The sequence below is a fragment of the Pimephales promelas genome, chromosome 7 (genome assembly GCF_988280905.1).
Source record: "Pimephales promelas chromosome 7, fPimPro1.hap1.1, whole genome shotgun sequence".
In the NCBI taxonomy this organism is placed as follows: domain Eukaryota; kingdom Metazoa; phylum Chordata; class Actinopteri; order Cypriniformes; family Leuciscidae; genus Pimephales; species Pimephales promelas.
Genome location: NC_142775.1, coordinates 22,850,303 through 22,873,704, shown reverse-complemented (window position 1 = coordinate 22,873,704; position 23,402 = coordinate 22,850,303). Strand labels below are relative to the sequence as shown.

Below are 23,402 nucleotides of genomic sequence, written 5' to 3'. Positions count from 1 at the left end.
ACTGTGATGTCACACATTTCAGATTCCTAAAAATAGGACATCACTATTTATAGCAAATTAGGTTGTTTCAGTTTGTCACATGGAAAAAAAATGTCATTTTCATTGTTTTAGTTTTTTTTTCCATGAGCTGGCGGTTGGTGTTTGTTAATTTGTTCATTCAATGTGTCTGCGTGTGTGACTGCTGTATATTAACTGTCAAACTGTTGCCTAGTTTAATAAGTGTGAACAGTGTTTTTGTCTGCATGCATTTTCCCTTGTGTTTGAGTTTGACCTGGAAGCGTGTTATCTGCAGTGCCTCAGTGGCCTTGAGCTCACTTCCTTTCATCAGAGACCCAAACCCCTGCAGATAAGTTCCCCGGACCTGCCTCTCCTGGGGCAATTCCCTGACAGGAAGTGGCACAATAGCCAGTCCATTAGCTCCTATTAGTCTGCACCTGCCTTCCACGGCAAGGGCCAAAATAAGCAACCAGCAGCATTTCCTGTCTGAGCTCATAGCACCAGAGCCCGGCACGCTGTGAAATCACTCGGGGAGCAATCGAGTCGTACACCAAACGTTAGCTCAGGGCCTGTGGGACGTACTATTAGGAGAAGTGATTATGTGTGTGTCTGTCAAAGAGGGAGAAAGGAAGAGGATGGGGTAAAAGAAGCTGATTTGCGACGGTCTGCATATGTGTGTGTGTGTGTGTGTTAAATGTGGGTGTGAGAGAGTTAGTGCTGTCTCAACATGAGCAGGAAGGCAGTGGGAGCAGAGTTGAGTCAATCGTGTTAGATTGTGCTGATGGACAGGAATGCTTTCAGACCACCGCTTCCATCTGAGGTGGGATAGAGAGACAGGCCACCCACAACATCACCGTCAACATTGTGATTACACGATTACATTTAATATAAGACTCTCTTTGCTTCAGTATTTTTGCTCACAGATTCCGCCTGTAAAGAAGCGTCATGCTCTTTTAAAAATGTATAGCCCCTCAGATTTGAGTTAGCTGAATTTTGAATGTAACTAAATATTTGCCAAGTACTATAGCATTTAAACAAACAAACAAACAAAGTATTTATTCAATAAATTATTATATTATTTATAATAATAATAATAATAATAATAATAATAAAGAATTCTGTGTTTTTTTTTCCATTGAATTGTATTGGTTTATTTGAATGTTAGTAATAACAACTCATTAAACTAATTTTATTTTTTTCTTTATTTTTTAAACAATAATTGTGCCCTACAAAAAGTTGTATTCTGTGTTTTAATTGTTCTGGATTGTGTTTGGATTGAGATTTCTCATCAAACATAGTGGTAATTGTGGTCAAAATAATGGATTAAACTTTAACAGTTTATTTAAAGCTGCAGATCACAGTTTTTCCTCTTTGTCGCCATCTCTGTTCGAAATATGCAATTGCAGTTATTCGCAGAATTATCAATTTTACGTGAGTTGTACTTCAACACGGCACAGCGTGGATGAACACAATGTTTGAGGAGAGTGTGAGGCTGTCAGTCACAGCGCCTCTGTGGAGACTGGCATTCAGAATCACAGATTATTATTTTTGGAAGTACGACTAACATACGAATTTTCACCGGAAAATGTCCTCTGAACTACTAAGAAACATTCACTTTTGTTCTGGTTCTAATATTGCAGTAAATCGCGCTGATTAAATCTAAAAATCACTTATCATATCACACAAAACCAGGCAAATTATTCTTTGTTTTCAATGTTAACAACGTCATTGTCACAGTCCTTCGTCTGCAACAGTTTGTCTTCGTCATCTGCACTACACCTCCCAGGATCCCAGTAGGTCTCTCACTCCCTCATCAGCCACCTGTTCCTCGTCTTGTTTCATCATTTTCACCTGTTTGCACCTCGTTTTGGTTGATTCCTCTGTGTATTTAGTTCCTCCTCATTCAGTCTGTCATTGTCGGTCGTTGTGTTGATGTTACGCTGTGATTACTCCCGTTCATCTGTACCCTTGCCTGTTGTTTTTTTGTAAGTAAATGTTATATTCGTCTGAATCTAGCCTCCTTCGTCTTCTTCTGCCTGCATTCCACTCACCCTTTCCATGTCTGTCTCACCATTAATCAGCCATTTAACAAACATGGATTCAGATTGAATACTGTTCCAAATTCTGCTGTTTATAAGCCAATCCAATCACATTTATCTAACAGGGAATGTTTCACTGCTGTCTCTCTTGTTGGAAGTTCATGCAGGTGTTTTTTTTTTTTTTTTTTTTTTTTTACAGTGTAATTTTAAAAGGTATATGTCAGCAACGAGAGTAACACGCTCTAGCTCTTGGAATATCACTCGTCAACTTAAGAGTCTGTGAATTTTGAATGGAAATCAATATAAAATTTGTTGCCTTGCAGGCCGGTTGTCATTTATAGTGGCATGTGTTGTTGATGTTATGGTTTAATAACCATGTATAATAGAAGAGATGTCAAACCGTGATGCACATTCAAAAATGACTGTTGTATAAATGTGAGTCTCCTGCATCAAGAAAAAAAAGAAAGAACAGCTTGGATATAAAATAAGGGAATAAAGCATGAGCATTCAAAAATATGACTGGGTTTCTAAAGATACAAAGATTAATGCAAATGGGTGAAGTGACCCTTTAAATGGTTATTCTAAGTGGGGTCAAATATACAGTCCGTTAAATCATGTCTAGCTTAGATGGATTAAATGGGTTAATGTTGCATGGGTTCGGTTTGATTCAATCACCTTTTTTTTCCCTCTCATCTCTCTTTCTTCCCTTTTTTATTATATTGTAAGCTGTCAATTTTATGAGTCTGTCTGTCTTTATGTATAATTATTTAGATACTTTTATGTTGTAGCTTTTATTAATAGTTTGAATTACTTTGAATTATTTTCCATTTTTTTTTTTAGATAAAGTTTGTATTTGTGTGTTTTTTGTCACCTGTATATATATATATATATATATATATATATATATATATATATATATATATATATTATTATTTTTATTTTATTTTATTTTTTTTAAACTGTTATAACCCTGGTTGTGTGTGCGTGTGTATGTGTTTGTGTCATGCTCTGGCTCTACACTGATCATCAATCGCATCTGGAAAACACTTTCTCTGGAGTCCCTCCTGACGTTTGACCTTTGTGCTTTTTTCCCTCCTGTTTTCTGCTGCTTTCCCCAATATGGCCTGACTGACATTTTTTTATAAATAGTTTCATAGATGACCTGACAAGTGTTGAGTCTTCGTATGAACAAGAATAATTCAATCCTATTATCTCACATTACAACACAATGATCACATGGAAAAAAAAGGCATCTGGCTGAATGATTTTGTATCATTTCTCCCAAGAGACCGAGAGGACATTTTTTTTTACATCACGGTGAATAGATTGACAAAGAGCGAGAAATAGATAAGGTACAAATAAGAAGACAAGATCTTATCTAAAAAAGAACAAAACGCATATAGTGAGCATCAATCACTCTGAGTATCTAACAAAATGGATTTGTTGTAGAAACTTGAGGCTGGGATCTGGGCAGAGAATTGTTTGTTTAATAATATATTTTATTTCAGTATTTATATCTGCCTTAAAAACATTTCTCAAAAAAAGTCTAAAGATGTTGATAAACCTATGCCAATCTGATTTGTGTCTTGAATTACCCCCCTCTGTCCCCCTGAGTTACTTAATCAGCCCTCATGGTTAAACTTCCTCAACATCTAGTCACTAGTTGTCTAATATTTCCTGGTCTCTTTTCCTATAGTGGCTGACTGGCGTCCAGAGAAGGGCTGACCGTACCCCATTGACCCAGGCTCGATTTCCCCTGGGAGAACATGTCTAGAGTGCCGTGCCACTGAAATCTGACCCTCTTCCCTGCTAGGACGTCCTTCAATGGGCAAAAGACAGTGAGGTAATGTTGGCAAGATTACACCCTCTCTCAATGAGGGTTATGGATCAGTGTGGTTCACTGTGCTGACCGGGATGCATGCTCTCTGCAGTCATACCTTTTAACCTATCAGCATATGGCCTGAGTCTGAGCTCAAAAATTGCCATATGCTTTCTCTCACTGTCCAATCTTCCCCAAATAGACTGCAAAGCAACGTTTTTTTTTTTTTTTTTTTTTTTTTTTTTTGGGGGGGGGTTGTGTGTGTGTGTGTACATTTATAATCATTTTACCTTTTTTTGAGCAAAACAGATTTGATGAGGTTGCTAACTTGCAAATAAGTGGAAAATGTACACAAAGAACAATGAAGATAGTGAGAGCAAGAGTGGAAAAGACTATGGAATATGTGGATAAGAATAAAGGAAATAAAACTATGAACTATGACACTATGAAAGTAAAAAAAAAGTAATAAAACTTGCACTGTAAAAAATTTCTTGTCAAATTAACAGTAACTTACTGGCAACAATTATCCAGTACTTGCTGTATTTCATTTAACAGTAAAATTACCGTAACACTAACTACAGTACTGTTAAGCATACTGCAAATTAAATAACATTATTTTACTGTAATTTCTTACCATATTAAAGTACAGAATTACACTGTTAATTTTTAATAATACTGTATAGTATGAAATGTTATTGTATTTATTTTATAGTGCTACTGTGTAACCTGTAGAAAATCCGTAGAAATATTATTTTAACTGTTAATGTGAAATAGAAAAAAGAACAATTGAAGCTTTAACTGCACAAGGTTTATTGTGTATTTTCAAACACATTAGTACATTTACATAATATACATTTAAATACATTAATACAATTAAATACATTAATAATAAAAATGTAATATAATACAATAAAAATCATGCATGACAATCATGAACAATTATGCATAAATACATGCAAAAATTATCATGAACAGGTTAAATAGAAAAGATTAAAGGGGTGCTATCTGATCAATCTATTAGAAAGATAGTTCATAACAACTCATCCACCCACTCCCTGCTGGGGTAAAACAGCTTAAACTAGTCTAAGATTGTCTATTGGTTTGAGATAGACTGTCTAACTGGTCAGTTGCTGATTTTAAAGGGTTTTTGGCTGCTTTCTATCTAAGGGACAAGATTTGCAGGGCTGGGAGACACATATAAACTTATAAACTATAAAAGCTTTGACGAGTAAACCACCAATCCAGATGAGTATAACAAAATGACAAGTTATCCAGTGTCCTTTAAAAAAAAAATAAAAATAAACACAAAACAACCTCATCATGCACATGTGCCATGAAAAACTTGCATTACGGTATCAATAATTATTTATATGCAGACTTATGTTCTAACTTTTGCAATAGGAAGTTTTCTATCCAAGCTTTTATGCAATTAAACCTTAAACTGTACTGTAACGTTTATTTTCACACAACAATTCTAAACAACTTGCAGATAGACAAAATTCACAGATGGATAAAAATCCGTTTAAAATGTTCTCAGTGGGTCAGTACTGGACCAAGGTATAGTAGTAGTAGTTAGATAAATAGAATAATTAAATTAGATTAGATTTACAATTCATCGGTCGTCAAGATGGATAGGGGTCTTCTTAACATGCACAGCTCACACCTGTGGTAAAGGAGAACAGACAAGACAGTTAAAATATAGTACGTTTTTGTTGTTGTTTTGGCTAAACAGCAAAAACAGACAAAATGATGTCTAAAGTGTAATTCACTTAATACTAAAATCTTGTTTGTTGGACTGTTGTTTAAAATCAATTCATTTACGATCACGTGAAAACGTAGGCTAAATCTTGCTTGTGTGATACTAGTTACATGACTTAAAAAAAGATTGACAAGGCATCGTTCCCTTCAAATGAGTACATGTCAGTTTACACATAGTAAAAAAAAAAAAAAAAAAAAAATGATATTATAGCCGACAATACTGTAGTATATGCAGTGAATGGTTCCTACCGGAACACCCCCAGGCAGTTTGTGTAGTTGGTATGACCCGGTTTTTTTTTGTTGTTGTTGATTCTAAGTTCGCTAGTAAAGTGTTCAACACCAGGCTAACTCCCTCGTGTATGTGTCGTTAATGATAACCAAAGATTAACAAAGACCACAACAAATACTGTAAATGTCACACATAGCTTTGTATTTTGGACAAAAATACACCTTGGGCGCTTTCCGCGGTCCAACTTTATCACTGAGGTAACGTTATAATGGCAGAACGCCAGGTCAGGATTTACACGCAAATAAGCGTGAAAAAAATCAATAAGAGGAATCGGCACCTTAATTTTATAACAATAAATCCGAATCCTAACCTTGGATGTCCGATTTCAGGAATAGGATACATTATCGATTAGCAATTCCTAACCCCTGTAAGTCATAAAATAATGAACGTGCAGGCGCTTCCACCGACTTAACGTGGTAAATAACAAAATGATTAGACCATTTTGACCGTATAAGAGGTTACATATGAAATATATGTTAATAAAATCACATTTAATCAAGTAAGGCTATCAACATAAAAGAAATCCGCGTCTGACTTATACAGACGTTATCGAACATTCTGCGGCCACTTCTTTCTAACGGTAATCTGTTAACTCATATGGTTTGCATAAAAATATGAATTACTAACCAGATGTATGGCGAAAACGTTGCCGACCGACAGCGACGCGATGCACGGCCTGCGTGTTCTTACAGAGGGAAGGGAACTGAAGAGTTCTTCATAAAATGGCAGCTTGTTGTGGTTATTTTTCGCGGTCATTTCGTACTAATGTATTTGAATTTACAGTAACATCCCAAATGGCTACATTGAAGAGTAGCCTATCATATACATATTATATTAAAATGTCTAGAATATATTAAATTGAATATAGAAATCGTGGTCAGCTATTCTAAATAACTTTAAAGTTATTATTAGCTAGAATCCGTTTGCATACACATTATAAGAATTATTACTTACCAGATGAAGAAGTTGCAGGTCGGCAGAAAAGCACCACTGACACGACAGAGAAACTCTTCCAAAGTCAAATATGCTCTCATGCACACACCACTGACATAAATTATGTCATAAATTATGACTGTTAATGGTCAACCAGTGCTACATTTTTATTTTAAATGTAAGAATAACATTAGTAGGCTAGCAATTTTACCCGTGGAACTGTGTGTGGTGTTTTTCGCGGTCAATTGCACTGCTGTATTTAGATTAACAGTAACTGATAATTTCCCAGAATGCATTGCAATTCTACAGTAACATACTGTCAACTGTGTGCACAGTACATAACTGTTGAAAAAACAATTTAATACTGTGAAAACAACTAAATCTACTGTAACTTACTGTACATAGATTATACAGTAAGAAACTGTTGAGAAAAACAGTATAATCCTGTGAAAACAACAGAAATCATTTACAGTGTGGGCATAAATCACTAAATACAAAATACTTGTCGGTGCAGTTGAACAAAATGTCTTAAACGATTATATCTTGAAATATGTGTGTGTGTGTGTGTGTGTATATACCCATCATTATTTATGGTAAAAGACAGTACCGTGATACTGATAGTAGTATCGTGTATCGACAATAGTCAAAGAAATCACCAATGGCTGATGTTTTGACGATATCGAGATGATAATTAGCTCATTTTGTTATTATTATTAGGACCTACAATCAATTTGCCTTCTCTAATTGCATAACAACATCACCACACTTGCGACACCAACACGCACATACAGTATGAGGTTTGAAGATTAGGCCTACTCAATGAAAATGTTTTTTTTTTTTTTTTTTTTTTTTTAAAACAAACTACATCAAAATTGAATTGCAAGCTGATGTTTTAAAAAAATTGTCAGGTGTCCTTATTATAAAAGGCGCATCAATCTTAGTTGTTAGTTGGCATATAGTTGTTCGTCAAATGTAGTTTTGTGTCCAACAAAATGTTAACAAAAAATATTTAATGACACTAATAACAATAGAATTACAAATTATTATTTTTAATAATATCACTAAATTCATATATGCTTTATAACAGTCTCTAGGTCCAAACACAAAGCAATCAGTGATCCATGAATTCAAGAGATTTTCACGACGCATGCGCAAGAATTGTGATCTCCTTCAACTACTTCAGCTCAGTTCTAGCGCATGCGTCATGAAAATCTCTTGAACTCTCGTCTCTGGCCTACAAGGAAGAAAAGGAATAGTCAAATAAAGTCGTTATTTATTTATTTATTTATTTTTTGCACAAAAAAAGTATTCTTGTCGCTTGATAAACTTATACTTGAGGCACTGTAGTCACATTCAATATTTAAACATTTTCTTCAATGACTTTTTGGGCCGTCATGTTTCGATTCTTTAGGCAGCCTATATAGCAGTGATCCACCTTTCAAATTTAATCAAAAATATCTTCATTTGTGTTCCGAAGATAAACAAAGGTCTTGCTGCATGGGGGTGAGTAATTAATGACTTAATTTTAATTTTTGGGTGAACTGTCCCTTTATTTTCATGCTTAATCTTGTGTATATATATAAATATATATATATATATAATATACAAAGGCACGGAATGACAGTGTGCGAACGAGATTATAATAGGAGGAGAGCGGTACACAGAAGGGTGCACATGTCTAACACGAGTAATGAGTAGAGAGAGGGAGTGAAAGGTAAAGGTCAGCAGTCTCTCTTGATAGTCTGTGATGTTGGGACTTAGCTAAATCTTCCTCTGCTTCATTTAAAAGCCATTCTTTTGTAAAGTTGTCTGCTAAGGGAGGAGGAAAATAAGTAGCCAGAAGATTTAGATGGAAAAAAAAAACAAAAAAACAGTGCAATATAAATGGAACTGAATATGCTGTCTTTTATGGGGCATTAGATCTATTTCACGTTGAGAGAGCTTTAAGCCTCTTTTGTTGGTTGCTAGAATCCAATCTCTGATAAGCCACAAGTCTGACCTAATCGTGTGTGTGTGTGTGGGGGTGTCTGTTCATGCACAAAATGAAAAGAAAACCTCCATTGAGAACAGTTTCCATATACCAACTTTAGTCAGGGTCCATACGGATTTATACCTAGACTCTTATGTGATTGATTGGCCTTCAAAGTGACCGAACGTAATAACACACATCAGTTGGTGTCATTGTCACGGCCAATCAGAACACAGTACCACCATCACAAACATTTCAGCACTGTACTGCTCAGTCGGGGCACGTTTGTTGACAAAATTGTGCTGAGAAAGAAAAGAAATAATTTAGTAAAGACAGACAAAAGTGCTTTTAAAGCTAGAACACTCTCTGTATGTGTTTGGGAAAGGATGTGGATGAAGAGAAAAACTCTGCTGGTAATCCATCTCTGACCTGGCCTTCACATCCAAAGGTTATTGGGTCTCTATCAAATTCTATCATGTATTTTGCCATCCCACAATGCTCAGAGATGGCGCCGCCACCAATTGAAACAGTGTTTCTTTGTGTGTTTCCACAAAAGATTAAAGACAGGGACATTATAGATGGGATTTGAGGTGTGTGAGTGTGTGGGAGGAAGAGAAAGGGAGAAGATATTACACTTCAGTTACAGTATGTGAGGTTGGGCGCTAAAGTTTTCCTGTGTGGCGTTTAACTCGTACAACAGACAAAAACATTCATTTCAGTATTATGGCATCTCACACTGTGGTTTGGAACATACATGCACTGACTCATAAACCATGGGAGAAATGTTTCTTTGGAAAGAAGTAATATATTCGTTTAAAGAGATTAGTTCTGAGGATATTAATAATTTAGCCTCCTTTTTCACTCCTACTCATGTCCAGCAATTTGCTCTTGGGGGTCTTATTTGAGGTTATATGGATTGTTATAACATTCATTCTCTCAGTTGACTCATGAACATCCAGAGTTTGATGACACACACACATGCTAAAAAAACAATCAATTATATTAATTTTTCAGTATTTTAACAACTGATTTAAGGGGATGAAAATGAATCACACAAAAATGAATTGTTTGCAATTATTTACTCACCCTCATATTGTTCCAGACCTGGGGTGTGTGTCCCATGCAATGATGTTACACATTGCTTAGTACAATGCATCACTGTAGAAACTTAATAGCTAGTCGCACCTCTGTTGTTTGAAATGTGTTAGTTCAACAATAGGACTGTTATTAATGACTTCACTTGCAGGTGGTGGAGTAATCACTTCTGCTAATAGTTTCGAGATTGCAATTATTGTGTTTAACATTGTTAGGTAATTTACATAAACAACAGAATGCTGTTAGTTTTTAACTTGGCATACATTTTACTCTCGTTTACATGCATTTAATTTGGTCAGCAGCTTTCTCCACAGCATTGGTTTTCTGACATGCTGTTGTAACAAACAGAGGACTACTTCACAGTTTTGGTTCCCTGTTGTTTTGCTTTATTTGATGGTTGATTCATGGCGGGTTCCCTCATAAAACATACATTTACACTCACCTAAAGGATTATTATACTAATACTGTGTTTGACCCCATTTCGCCTTCAGAACTGCCTTAATTCTACATGGCATTAATTCAACTAGGTGCTGAAAGCATTCTTTAGAAATGTTGGCCACTATTGATAGGATATCATCTTGCAGCTGATGGAGATTTTTGGGATGCAAATCCAGGGCACGAAGCTCCCGTTCCACCACATCCCAAAGATGCTCTATTGGATTGAGATCTGGTGACTGTGGGGGCCATTTTAGTACAGTGAACTCATTGTCATGTTAAATAAACCAATTAGAAATGATTCGAGCTTTGGTGCATTATCCTGCTGGAAGTAGCCATCGGAGGATGGGTACATGGTGGCCATAAAGGGATGGATATGGTCAGAAACAATGCTCAGGTAGGCGGTGGAATTTAAACAATGCCCAATTGGCACCAAGGGGTCTAAAGTGTAGGGTGGGACCGATGGACGAGAGACATCACGATGTTATATAGTTATATTATAACTTTATAAATTGATCTTGATCTGTAACGTGAGATGGACGCTGTGTTTGGGCCGCAGTTCAGAGATTTCTGTCAGTTATATGACGTCTTGGGATGAGACTATGTTGTTGTTATTACTGCTTCCATAGACACTATTGTGTATTTTAGAAACTATAAATGTGTTGTTTTGCTATAAATTATATGTATTTAAATATCTGAAATCTAAAATAAACATTATGTGGTTAAAAACACTAAACAGTTGTGATATAGTGCTGAGCGCATCTGTGTTTGGCTTTGACACATTTAAGCAATTGCCATGTGATTGGGTGATTAGATAATTTTATTAATGAGAAACAGGTGTTCCTAATAATCCTTTAGGTCAGTGTATTTATCTTGAACATTAGCTTGGTCATTGTGCACAAGAACATTTTAATAAGAAACTATGTTTGCACAGCTCGAGAGCTGTAGTTAAGCTAACATAAGTTTTCATTGCAGTTTGTTAATGTTTGTTCGTACAAAAATTTCAGGAAATTATGGAACTTGTAACCATGGTTGGCTTGCGATGCTTTTGGGAAAAGGACTTTTTTTTTTGGTGGAACACAGATGATATTTTAAGTCATTCTACTGCACTTTTGAATTAATTACTTTTTTTTTCATGTTTGTTCCACATTGGAATACTGAATTATTTTTTTTATAAATTATAGAAACGGTATGCCGAAAGCAGGTCATAGGAAGTTAAAAGTCTTTTGGCTGCATCTGTTCTTGTAAAAGCAGCTCTGTGTGCCGCATCAGAGAGAGGCATAGTCACAGAAGGAGCCGTTGTCTTGACAGCCTGTCACCGTGGCGACCGAGCACATTCCTGGTTTGTTTCCTTTGATTCCCTATTCAGGGAAACGTGCATTAGTCAGAAGCTTGCAAAGCAGGAGACTGCTGGTTTTATTTATGTCCATCATCATTCTCTCCGGAACCAAGATGGATTAGCATTCTAGTGTACTGAAACACAGCCCATGCAAACCTCAAAGAACCAGGGGAAGCTTTTAATGGCTGCAGGTGTACAATATACGTTTAATGAATACTCTGGAAGCACACATAAATCCTTATACACACATTTGCAAAGTGACAAGCATTGATTTCTCTGTGGCTTATTGACTCCCATACTCTCAAAAAAGCTCTAAGAAAATTAAGCTTTTTTCAGTTGTATTGATGTGCAGGTGTTTATTCTCTTTATTTATGACATGTCACAAATGGAAATGTACCACAAATATTATTAAATAAAAATCTAAAGGAAAGTGTTAGCGTTTTTTTTTTTTTTTTTTTTTTTAATGTTATGTAGTATCATGTTCTTTGTATTTAAAGTAAATGGCAGAAATGTAATACTAGAAAATCAATTTTCAGTGGATTTATTTATCAATTAATTTCATTTGGCTTAATTCAAAGGATTGAGCATGGGAAGAGAAAGGAACGAGTGTGTCTATGAAGTGCACAGTAGACGGGAATGTTATTCATATGGATGTTTCAAACAACAGTGAGCAATGGCATCACTTCATGGAGGAACTTTCTATAACAACGTTAGCTAAATATACAGTAGGCAGAGAGGGAAAACCATTGGGCCATTTCACCCAGAAATGTTGCATGTGTTTATATGTCTGTGGTCCTGGTATTCCCTGTACGTTATGATGACCAAATAGTATAGTAATAATTATACATTTTGACTCTGGGGACATTTTTTGGTCCACATGAGGAAACAAGCTTATAAATCATACAGAATAGCCTAATATTTTTTGAAAGTCTAAAACAGCAGAATGTTTTCTGTAATGGGTACATACAGTTTGTGCCGTTTAAAAGCCATTACGCCTATGCAATGTCCCCATAAAACATGGAAACCTTGTGTGTGTGTCCAAAAACTAAGTAAATTTACTCTCAGTGAAAAATGCCATGGCATTTCTATTTAAGGTCAGCTGCACTTGTTTTATGCAGGAAACTCTCCACCAATGAGTTAATCTTTCGATTAATAACAATTTAAACTAATTATAAACTTTTCAGACCAAAGAAATGGTCTTTTTTTTTTTTCATGCTAACTTCATGTCTCAGGTTAGCTACAGCTATTCTGAACACACAAACTGCAGCATTTGGAAGAAAATCGCTGCCAGCGAGCCACCGACTCCCCAGGTTTCCACTGTAGCTTATTATTTTCCTGCTGAAAAATGGAGTGGCTTTTTCTGAGGCAGCGCAGAGGGAACACTTAGGGCCCAAATGGGTCCTCGCTAAAACGACGCCGTGTATCTGCCCAATGCTGTGGCTCTCTTTCTTTCTCATTCACTCACATATTCATATCTTAACACCGGGAGCACAGAACACTGGAGCTTTTGAGGAGGAATTAGGGGAAGATTTAAAAAATGATACAAGCGGCTATAATTTACAGTATCTCTTAATGTTTTATTAATTCGTTCAGATAAAAGAATATGAATTGAGGCACTGTAACGACACCTAAAGTCCATATATTATGAGAATGGTTGGAGATGTTGTACTCGTGTTATGAGGGAATATGAAAGAATCCGGGGGAGGGCAGAAGAGCAGAGACCTTTTAATGTGGGACTGAATGGGATGTGGACTCTCTCTGTTGTGCACAAAGGTTTCGGCTCTTTATATCTGAATGGTTCAGTGGTAATTCTGGCTTCAGCTCTAAGAATCGGACACGTTCCCAGGCATGCCGCTCAGGAGGGTGTAAATAAATGAGTCTCTCTCTTTCTGGCCATGTACACATTGAAAAGCTTTGTGACAACCTCATTTATTTTCAGGAGTGAATCTCCTACTGTAAGTTATAATTCCACACGTGATAAAGGAGTCACTGCTACTGTAAACATTGGCGTAGTGTAACTTTTCTTTGTAAACAAAGAAACATGGATTCTAACAGTGTACTGTTTATTTTATCCATTTACTCTTTAATTAAAGGGATAGTTTACCTAAAAAAACTCACTCTCAAATTGTTCCAAACCTGTATAAATGTCTTTGTTTTGCTGTACACAAAGGGCAGAATGTTAGCAACCAAGTAGATCCCGGGAACCAGTGACTACCATGGTATTTATTTTTATTTATTTTTTCCCCTTCTTCTATGCATCTAAACAATCAATGGTGCCTGAGATCTGTTTGATTACCAACATTCTTCAAAATATCTGATTTTGTGTTCAGCAGAACAAATACTTTATTTAAGGGGAAGTAAATGATGACCATTTTCATTTTTGGGTAAACTATCCATCTTCAATCAGCTGAACAAATTCTAAAGCAGTCTGACCACATCACAGAGACAGCTCTCATAAAGATAATAAATGACATTCGCTTAAATACTGATACAGGCAAATAATCAATACTGGTCCTACTCGACCTTAGTCCAGCATTTGACACTAGGAAACAGCATTTAGTCCAGCATTTGACACTGGTTACCAAGGAAACAGATGAGTGCCGGGAAAACAAAACAAAGGAAGTTATGTGACTTATGAAAATACAAACAAACACTGACACGTGACAATTGATGTATTGAAATGTGCGTTTTGTGTTTTCCTCATAATTTATATCAAAGTAGATTTGTTTCTTTAGCAGTATGATGAACCAAATGATGATCAGCTGGGTATAGGATTGATTTGTTCAAAAACACTGATTTGTGACATCATTGTCATTCTTATAAATAACTGGGATTAAGTTAGAGCTGTGATTAACATACTGTTTTTAGTTGAATTTAGTCTTCTCAGGCAAAAGTAATCCAACTCATCTAATGAGGGAAACTTGGTGATGTAATGTCTTTGCAAATTCTGGCCACATCATCTGCGGGGCCTCCAGCCCATGATGCTCCAGGTTTAGGGGCAGAGTTCTCTCACAAACCATGAGCAGCATCAGTGCTGCATGGGTTCATTGTGTTGTGCAGTTTCATGCTGGCTTGAAAGAACACAAACAGTGGTGGTCTCTTCTCTTCATCTTCCACTGCTCTGAGCACACAGCGGCCATTAACGAAGGCTTGAAGTGTGTACTCAGACATCTAGAGGATACGACTGACCTTGTGCTGTGTGAGTGTGTTTTGTCTGGGAGCACATCTGTTCTCATTAGCCATACATTGAAAGGCTATCTCAGAATGATAAATGAATACAAATTGATCAAAAAAAAAAAAATCTTTCTGTAGTCTTACACTGGTGGAATGTATGTTTGGTAACACTCTAGTTTGGTGTTTAGTTGTCACTATTGACTAGTTGCTTATTATCATGCATATTACTTGGATATTGGCTATTTATTAGTACTTATAAAGCACATATTAATGCCTTATTTTGCATGGCCATATTCTACATCCCTTAATCCTACCCAATACCTAAACGTAACAACTACCTTACTAACTATTAATAAGCAGGAATTTGAAGTTTATTGAGGCGAAAACATCGTTGATAATACGACTTGGACCCTAAACTAAAAGTGTGACCATATGTTTAAACATTTCAAGAGTTTTAAAGGTTTGTATCAAAGGTGACAATGATAAAGTAATGACAGAAAGAGTAAATAGTATGTACATGGGAGTTGCAATTTGTATATAAGGTTAAACAAAAAAATTTAAAATTGTCATTCATTATATATATAAAAAAGCTCCAATCGCTATTCAGCGTAATTGCACTTTTAAAAGCAACCAGTCCATGAACCATCAACCATGAAACCACATGACCATAGCATACAAAACATCCCGTTTAAAATTAATAATTGACTTGTTTAGACTCAATTTCAATCCACTGCTGAAAACCAGGGATGGGACGATAACCGGTTTCACGATAAACCGTGATAAAATGTACTGACGGTTAGTATTATCGTTTAAAATTGTATTATCATTAAAACCGTGTTTGATTATCGCGATTTTAATAACTCACTGAATCCTGTCGGCCAGTCTGACGCAGGCGCGCAGCACGCAATATTTTTTTAAATTACTATTCGAGAAGGAATGGTGGAAGGCAGTGACCGTGCTCAGGAGATTTTTTAGCCTTTTAAGAGGACCAAATCTGAGGTGTGGTCATATTTTGGGTTTTACAAAAGTCCCGAGGGAAACTTGATCGAGGATGGTCACCCTGTCTGCCGAACAAAAAGTCACTGCAATAGAAACACTTCAAATCTGCCGAGTCGTCTTGTGTGATCATCACCCGAACGCAAGGCAAGTTAACTTTGACATTAATACCAAACTACGTCTGGGAAACAATCGGGCACGAAATGTTGTTTTGAGTTGAAACATTTTATGTCACTCATTTGAAATAGACGTGAAGCTTCCGCGAAGAAAAGTTCGTAGCAAGTGGATTTGAGCCAAAGACGAACGAACAACTTCAAACAAGACTATTATTAAGAGTGATATTTTAAGGGATAGTAAAGTATAGATGCATCACGTATTAAACCGATTTTATTTTTACCACATAATTACGGGGACATATTGAATTGATAATGAGATTAGCTAATGTTTTAAATCTTCCCCGTTTATGAATTCATTTTGTAAAACAATCGTCCAGACAAGCTATATCACACCAATATTATCAAACTCTGTAAGCAATAAATCAACTCTGATTTTATTTTTGCAATACAATCAAAAACCGGAGACGCAAGACGGCAAGTTGTATTTGAATGAAACAAGAGCACGCGTCTGTTGTGATATGGATGTGCGCTGTGTAATAATGCGTTGCTATTGACGACGGGCATTATAAAGAAGCAAATGCCATAGAATAGAATCTTGCTTAAAAAACTGCATAGAGAGGCTTGTTTTATTTGTTGTTTGTTGATTTTCAATTATAAAACTTGTTGAAATGTTTTCAGTGTGGGCATCAGTTCTTTTTGAGCACTTTCATAATTTTTTAACAAAACCGTGATAATATTGATAATCACGATTATTTTGGACACTATAATCGTGATATGGAATTTTCATACCGTCCCATCCCTACTGAAAACAATAGAAGATGATTTAACTCGATGGATGAATCTGCCACTTTCCATTATAGGTCGTATTGTTACAGTTCAAATGTGTATTTTAACAAAATTCCTATATCTATTCACCATGAGTCCGGTACTACCAACTAAGAAATGGTTTACATTAATCCCACCGGTCACAAGAGTGACCGAAAAAAAAAAAATTTAGTTTCTAAGTCTATAAAAATGTTACTGAATAATCTTTCAATGTATTTCCAGCAGATGTTGAAATAATTAAGGGTCTCAATGAAATTTGTGCAGTGTCGCATGTTTACTGTAAATAGTCACATGACCAGAGCTGTTTATTTCCTGTTTGTGCTAAGAGAAGAGGATGGCAGCAAGAAAGCTCCCAAAGAAAAGATTAGTAAAGTATGTTAACATAAAGATAGGACATAGATTGTTGGTACACATCATGTTTAAGGTGTCTAGAAATGATATATGCATTTGCAATTACTCAACTTTGTTTAATGTGTTCATAGAACATGTCAACAATAGTACCCGGTGGGATAACCCATTGTACCTACATGCTAATACACAAAGGCTAACTGTTCTACCTTACTTTCTGCTGCTACCTAACTATCTACCTAATTTTACAGACAGACACAGACACCACCACACACCCCACAACGCACGCACACCACCACACACCCACTTAAAACTCACCTTTTCACACACTTTTCCATGAAAATGTCCAAAAATTATCATTGATTGTTTCATAGGGATACTAATGACACAGAATTTGGATATTTTTGTGTCTTGGAAAAAAAATGGGATTAATGGGTTAAAACAAATAATCAGCAAATTCTACCGAAAAAAAAAATAGTTTACAAACACTCACAAATCCCAAGGCAGCCTAGCAGCACCAAATTTCCATTACTATTACTTAGCGCTCCATCTGTATTGATTCAGCAGACACAAGAGGGTCCATATGCAGCTTTTATTGAGTAATCAGACAGGCATGGATCAACATCAGTAAACAGGGCAATGGAGAAAAAGCAGACCAAACCAGATGACAAACAATGGTCGGGGTAGGCGGCGAGAAGCAAGTTCTAGTAACAATCCAAGTCAGTGCTAACACTACTCCTATTATTATTATCATGAATGCTGTTTGTTGCCCCTGCTACCGCTACTATCGCTACTATTTTTATCTTTGTTATAATTATTATTATTATTAGCATGAATACTGCCTCTACTTCTACTACTCTATTGCTTTTATCTATATCTCTAAGACATCCACCAATGTACCTGCATACATTGATCGATATATTTATATTTAGCTGTTTTTGTCATGTTTTTGGTTTTTGTTTCATTTATTTTGTGCTTGCTCCATGTCTGTCTTTCTTTCTTTTGTATGTGTATAATTCACTGATATTTTATTTTGTAGACTACAATGTTTTGTTATCTGGCAATAAAAAAATGGCAACCAGTGCAGTTAAAAATAGGTAATATTTTATGTTCATGAAAGTAATGTGGATTTGAAATGACATTAGGGTGATTAAATAATGACAGAATGGTCATGTTTTGCTTCAATACAAACAGGAGGTGTAGTTTTTAGTTCCCTTTTGTCTAAACCCCCTAAAGTCCATATTGTTTAATTCACTGTGAGACCTTGTGGTAATCCGTGTGTAAATTTCCCAATAGCAAACGTCCAAAAATCAAACTGCGATAAACACAGTTGGCTCAATTATAATCAGCACAGACTAACCAAAGCAATTATTTTAGGAGCTGAAAATCAGTTGAAATCGCTCAGATTATTAAAAGTGTAATTACTTTAATGAACTGCAGTACTGTCAACAGGGGACCGGTAAAATGAAGTTAAAAAACATACCTCAACATATTGGTTAGTTGGAGACCCTTTTATACACAGTACATTATTACTATTCTATTACAGTGTTACTCAACTGGTTTGTCGCAACACAGTTTTGAGGGTCGCAGACTGTGTAGTCAAAGAAAAAACAAAACCTTGTATAATTGTTTTTATAATTTTCTGATGTGAGACTTTTTTTGAAAATTGTTGACTGCAGCAAAGACTTTGCTTTTCTGTCAGACAGAACTCCCCTTTTTTCGTTCAACTGCTTTTTTCGTTCAAGAAAAACAACATTGTTTTTCCATGTAAACACGTTAGACGGATGTGTTTGACCATTGCCCTTGCTTCTTTTGCAGTATCTCGTGAATGACATGGCGTTCTAAAAATGTTGCACTCAAGTTAAATTAAATTAAACTTTTAAAAAAACATGTCTCTTGATCTTGCGCTGACCTGTGTCCTGCATCTTCCTGATTCGGTATCTGCTGTCAGACGAGATGATCAAGGCTATATGTCAGTGTCATTATATGTCATATGTCATGCTATTTTTGTAGCTAGTTAGAGCCGGTTTGCACGTTCTCTTACGAGAGGTTCTCTCTTATTGCGTAGGTTAGCTTACGCTACGGGAAAGATTCATCTGTTCAAGATATAGCCAAAAAAATTATCCGTAGTGTAAGCTAACTTACGGAATACTGGTTCCCTCTTCTAGAGAGAACCATGGTTACGTTAGGTAACCAATATGTTTTTGTTTGTTTGTTTGTGGTCAAAATTAAGCATACAGCTAGTTATTAAAGAGTACCAATAAATTACGTAATTGTCACGTTACGATAAATATAACCCAACCACAGACAGTATAAACAACGGTTTATTTGCAGCCAGAAACAACAACACATTCTCATCCCAAGACGTCCTCTAACTGACGCGTTTGACCATACTTAACTTTACCCTTTAACATCAATCATATGACGAGCCTAGGGCAATTTACGCTTTACTGACGCTTTACCTACCCGCGTTATCTTTAGATGACGCGGGTAGGTTTAGGTCTGGGGTAGGGTTCATATTAAATAGCGTCATCTAACTGACATTAAAGGGTACCCTAAAACGTCGGATATTGTCGTATGGTCAAAAGCATCAGTTAGATGACGTCTTGGGAGGAGAATGGGCTTGAAACAAAGACCCACGATGGGGCACACAAACAATAATTAGACTTGAAAAAAATTGGAACTGCAAAGTTCACAGACAAGACAAAACTCACAGAACCACACAAACAAGCACTGAGGAAAAACACGGGAACTTACATAGAACACATAATTACAAAGGTATAGGTGACACTGATGAACATCAATACTAACAAGGGTAGGGGTGTTTTAAGGACACATGATCACAATCACAGGTGACGCTAATACAACATTAACTAACAAGGAAACGAGGTAAAACATAAGACAAATCAAACACATAGCCCAAATCAACTGGGCATGTGTTAGCACACAAAACAAAAGACAAATACATGACTGCAAGTAACTGTCATGTGTTAGCTTGGGATTTGGGATTGGTAGCTGGTATGATGTTAATTCTATTCATCAGGATGAGTGTCAGTGATCAGTCTTTTATTAATTGTTTGTTTCTGTAACCTTAATCCAAAATACCACCAATTTTATTTGTGTGGTGGCTCATTCCAACTTAATGACTGGTTTGGGACTTCTTTTTAATAGCCTTATCTTAAACTCTTGCAATTTCAATTGGGACAGTACTAATGTGAGTGTTAACCATTTTCGACAAAAATAAATTCCTAAAAATTTGAGTCAAATTTGAGTAAAAACTTCCCCCATCCCACCATGGGGGAAATATGAATCCCATGGCCAAACCAGTTCGGAACCACTGTTCTATAATGTATTATACATGTAAATATATGAAGCACTGTTTAAAAATTTGGGTTTCAATGCATTCTTTCTTAATCAAAGTATTCATGTTTTTAAAACAACAACAAAAACTTCTCATAAACATTTGAATAGTAGTGTGTATATTTGACATTGCCGATGATACCGTGAGTATCTTTTTCTTTTCTTGTTTTCTTATTTTTATTTTCTTTAAAGAAATTACATAATTTCACTCACAGTATATTTAAATTAACATATTAAAATTATTTGCAGTTGATCTCCATCACTAGTATTGATTCATACTGACATGAATTTGTTTTTTCCCCATCTTTTTTTTTCTGTCACTAACAAGATTCTCATTAACACTTCTAAGCCCATTAAAAATTCTTAATAATTCTAAGCCAGACCAAAGCAACTTACAAAACATTATATTTAATGGATACAAAGATGATCACAATAATGTTGTGTAATTGGCATGAATGAGCAAAAATTCTGTGATATGTCAGAATTGTATGATTTGTTTCATTATTCACTGCCATCTACGTATGTGAGCAGATTTTATTTTCATGGCCATTGACTCTGGGAATGAGGTTGACATCTGCTCACTTTAATGGTCATTGCAGCCCCTTCGGCATGAGCGTTCGTACACACTTCAGATTTGAACGTTCCTACAAATGGCATCACAGCCCTTTGTGTTGTGTTCAATACAGTATGTGCTTGACATCGCTGTGTATGAGGTGGAAGGCCACTTGAACTTAGATGTAGCTTGTTCCTAATGAAAACTTATGGGGTTTGCTGTTTGCTGAGTCTTCAGGAACCAACCGACCAATTAGGTCTCACAGGAAAGCCCAAACGCACATTGTAGGTGAGCAATAAATAATAAAACATCTGGACACAAGACCCTGATGCAACTCTGTAAACTAGTATAGCCTTATTGCATCATTGGCCCCCTGAACCAAAAAAAAAAAAAAAAAAAAAAAAAAAAAAAAACAGTGGCTGGTAAATGCAAATGACTTTGCGGTCCATTTTCTCTGCTTGTTTTATTCAGACATTTCAAGGTTCAAAAGAAAATTTATATTGTAATCATCAACACATACTTACTCAACATTAATTGTCCGTTGCAATCTGTTTTACTTTTGTAATGTGATTGCTTTCTTATTTTATTTTTATTGCTCAGAAATTGACTGGATGGTGAAAAGTTGTCATTACATACCAGAAAGAAACCAGAATGAATAGCTCTTTAGATATTGGTTAATTTTTAATTTAGTAGTTGAATGTGGCCAATGAATGGTTCTCAATAAGACGAGAAAACTTCATCAAGAAAGGATTTTTTTTAATCAGTTTTATTTTCATGTTGACTTTAAACCAATACAAGTTTTTCCAGATGGACGAAAAATGTCCAGATTGCATTGGACTTAAAAGGCAGAGGTTGAGGTTAAGATTATTGAATAATCAGGTGCACATTTTCTTCCAAACCATCTAGATACAATCCAAACTGTATGACTGCATCTATTTTCATAATGTAACACTTTTTCTTTGCTACACATTTATATTCTCTCTGCTTCCATCAACTCATATTGCATTCTCTAATCACCTTCGTGATGCCTTTCTCCTGACCCGTCACCTCTGCAAAATTAAAGTCCGCCTTTTCCATTTCCCTGGGCAGGTGTCATCAGGAATAGAGAGGGCATGGCAATCGCCAGGGTGGTTCTGTTTGATTTGATTGTCTTTTGGATTGATTTGAACACATCCAGGAGTTCAAGTGTGATCTAGGGGCTCATTTTGCCATGTCGTGTGAAGTTTGTCTGCTGGAAATCATAGTGTCAGGGCAGACGTCCCCCTCAGGGCCGGAAGAAGATGCATAGGGGTGGCCCTGGTGGGGAATATTGATGGGAAATGAGTGTATGCATGTGGAAGAGATGGGTATCAGTGTATGCAAAAATATCATGGCTGTGCTGCAAAAATTGAATTGAAGATATGGCTTCATTTCTCATTCATTTCAAATTTACAAACTGAATTGTAATTTAAAGGCGTTCGCAATTCAATTTGGAGTGGTGCACGACTCTGGCAAATGTGTATAATTCAATGATTTGGATACTGATCGCATACATGACAAGTAACAAATAAGTGTGTGAAGGCTGCAGTTAGAAGAAAATGATGACTTGAGAGTTGCTCCGCATGACAAGGGGTTATCTGCAGTACAAGTGTTATCTATCAAATCATACATGGGAGCTGCTGGATGTAATCTGCTCGGTTTCTTATTTCAGATCCTCAAACAGCAAACATCAAAGCAAGTTTAGCGTCTTCTATCCAAACCTTTCATACTTTAGCACACTTGTGCGTGCTGATTAATTGTAGGATGTGCAGCCACCGGTTTGACGGGAATGTAAATTTGGGGCTTAGTCTATCTGGGAGAGCTGTAGGTTAGTGTGATGTATGTCTGCGCTGGAGGTCTCTGTCCAGGGCCACAGACACCATATATCAAAAGAACAACTGACTCTGTTCCTCACTATAGACTGTTCTGGGCTCCTTCTGAGCACTTTTGTAGAAAACATTATTTCTTAAGAGCTTACTCTCCTTTATATTTTATCATATTCTGTCTCCTGTGCATTCCTCTTTAATCTCCTTCTCTCCTCCTTTCTCGCAGTTGAATGCAAGCTTCAGAACATGCACAGACATAAACTGGCCTCAAAATGTATTTAAACATTTAAAGGCAGGATAGGCGGGTTTTTTCTTAAAAAAAAACTTTTTTTTCCAAATTTGTTTAAACTGTCTTCATATACTAATACATAATTAAAATGTTAGTACTCTGAAAAGGAGAGTATAAAAATCGAGTGTCTGTAGTCCTCTCAGGGCTGCAATAAACACAGCTACTTATTCCATTCACTCTCACCCCCTCTCTTCTGGGCTATTTCCAAAGCCACACCCCCAAAA

At 36.1% G+C, this 23,402-nt stretch overlaps 1 long non-coding RNA gene across 1 annotated transcript in view; it reads left to right on the top strand.

Annotated features, from left to right (window-relative positions):
- Nucleotides 1–3,740: 3,740 nt before the first annotated feature.
- The window catches only part of LOC120486229 (uncharacterized), a 30,183-nt gene continuing 10,521 nt past the window's right edge, over nucleotides 3,741–23,402 (top strand). Inside the window, exon 1 of the long non-coding RNA XR_005624140.2 lies at nucleotides 3,741–3,879. This is a non-coding gene — a long non-coding RNA (uncharacterized LOC120486229). The remainder of the gene's footprint in view (nucleotides 3,880–23,402) is intronic.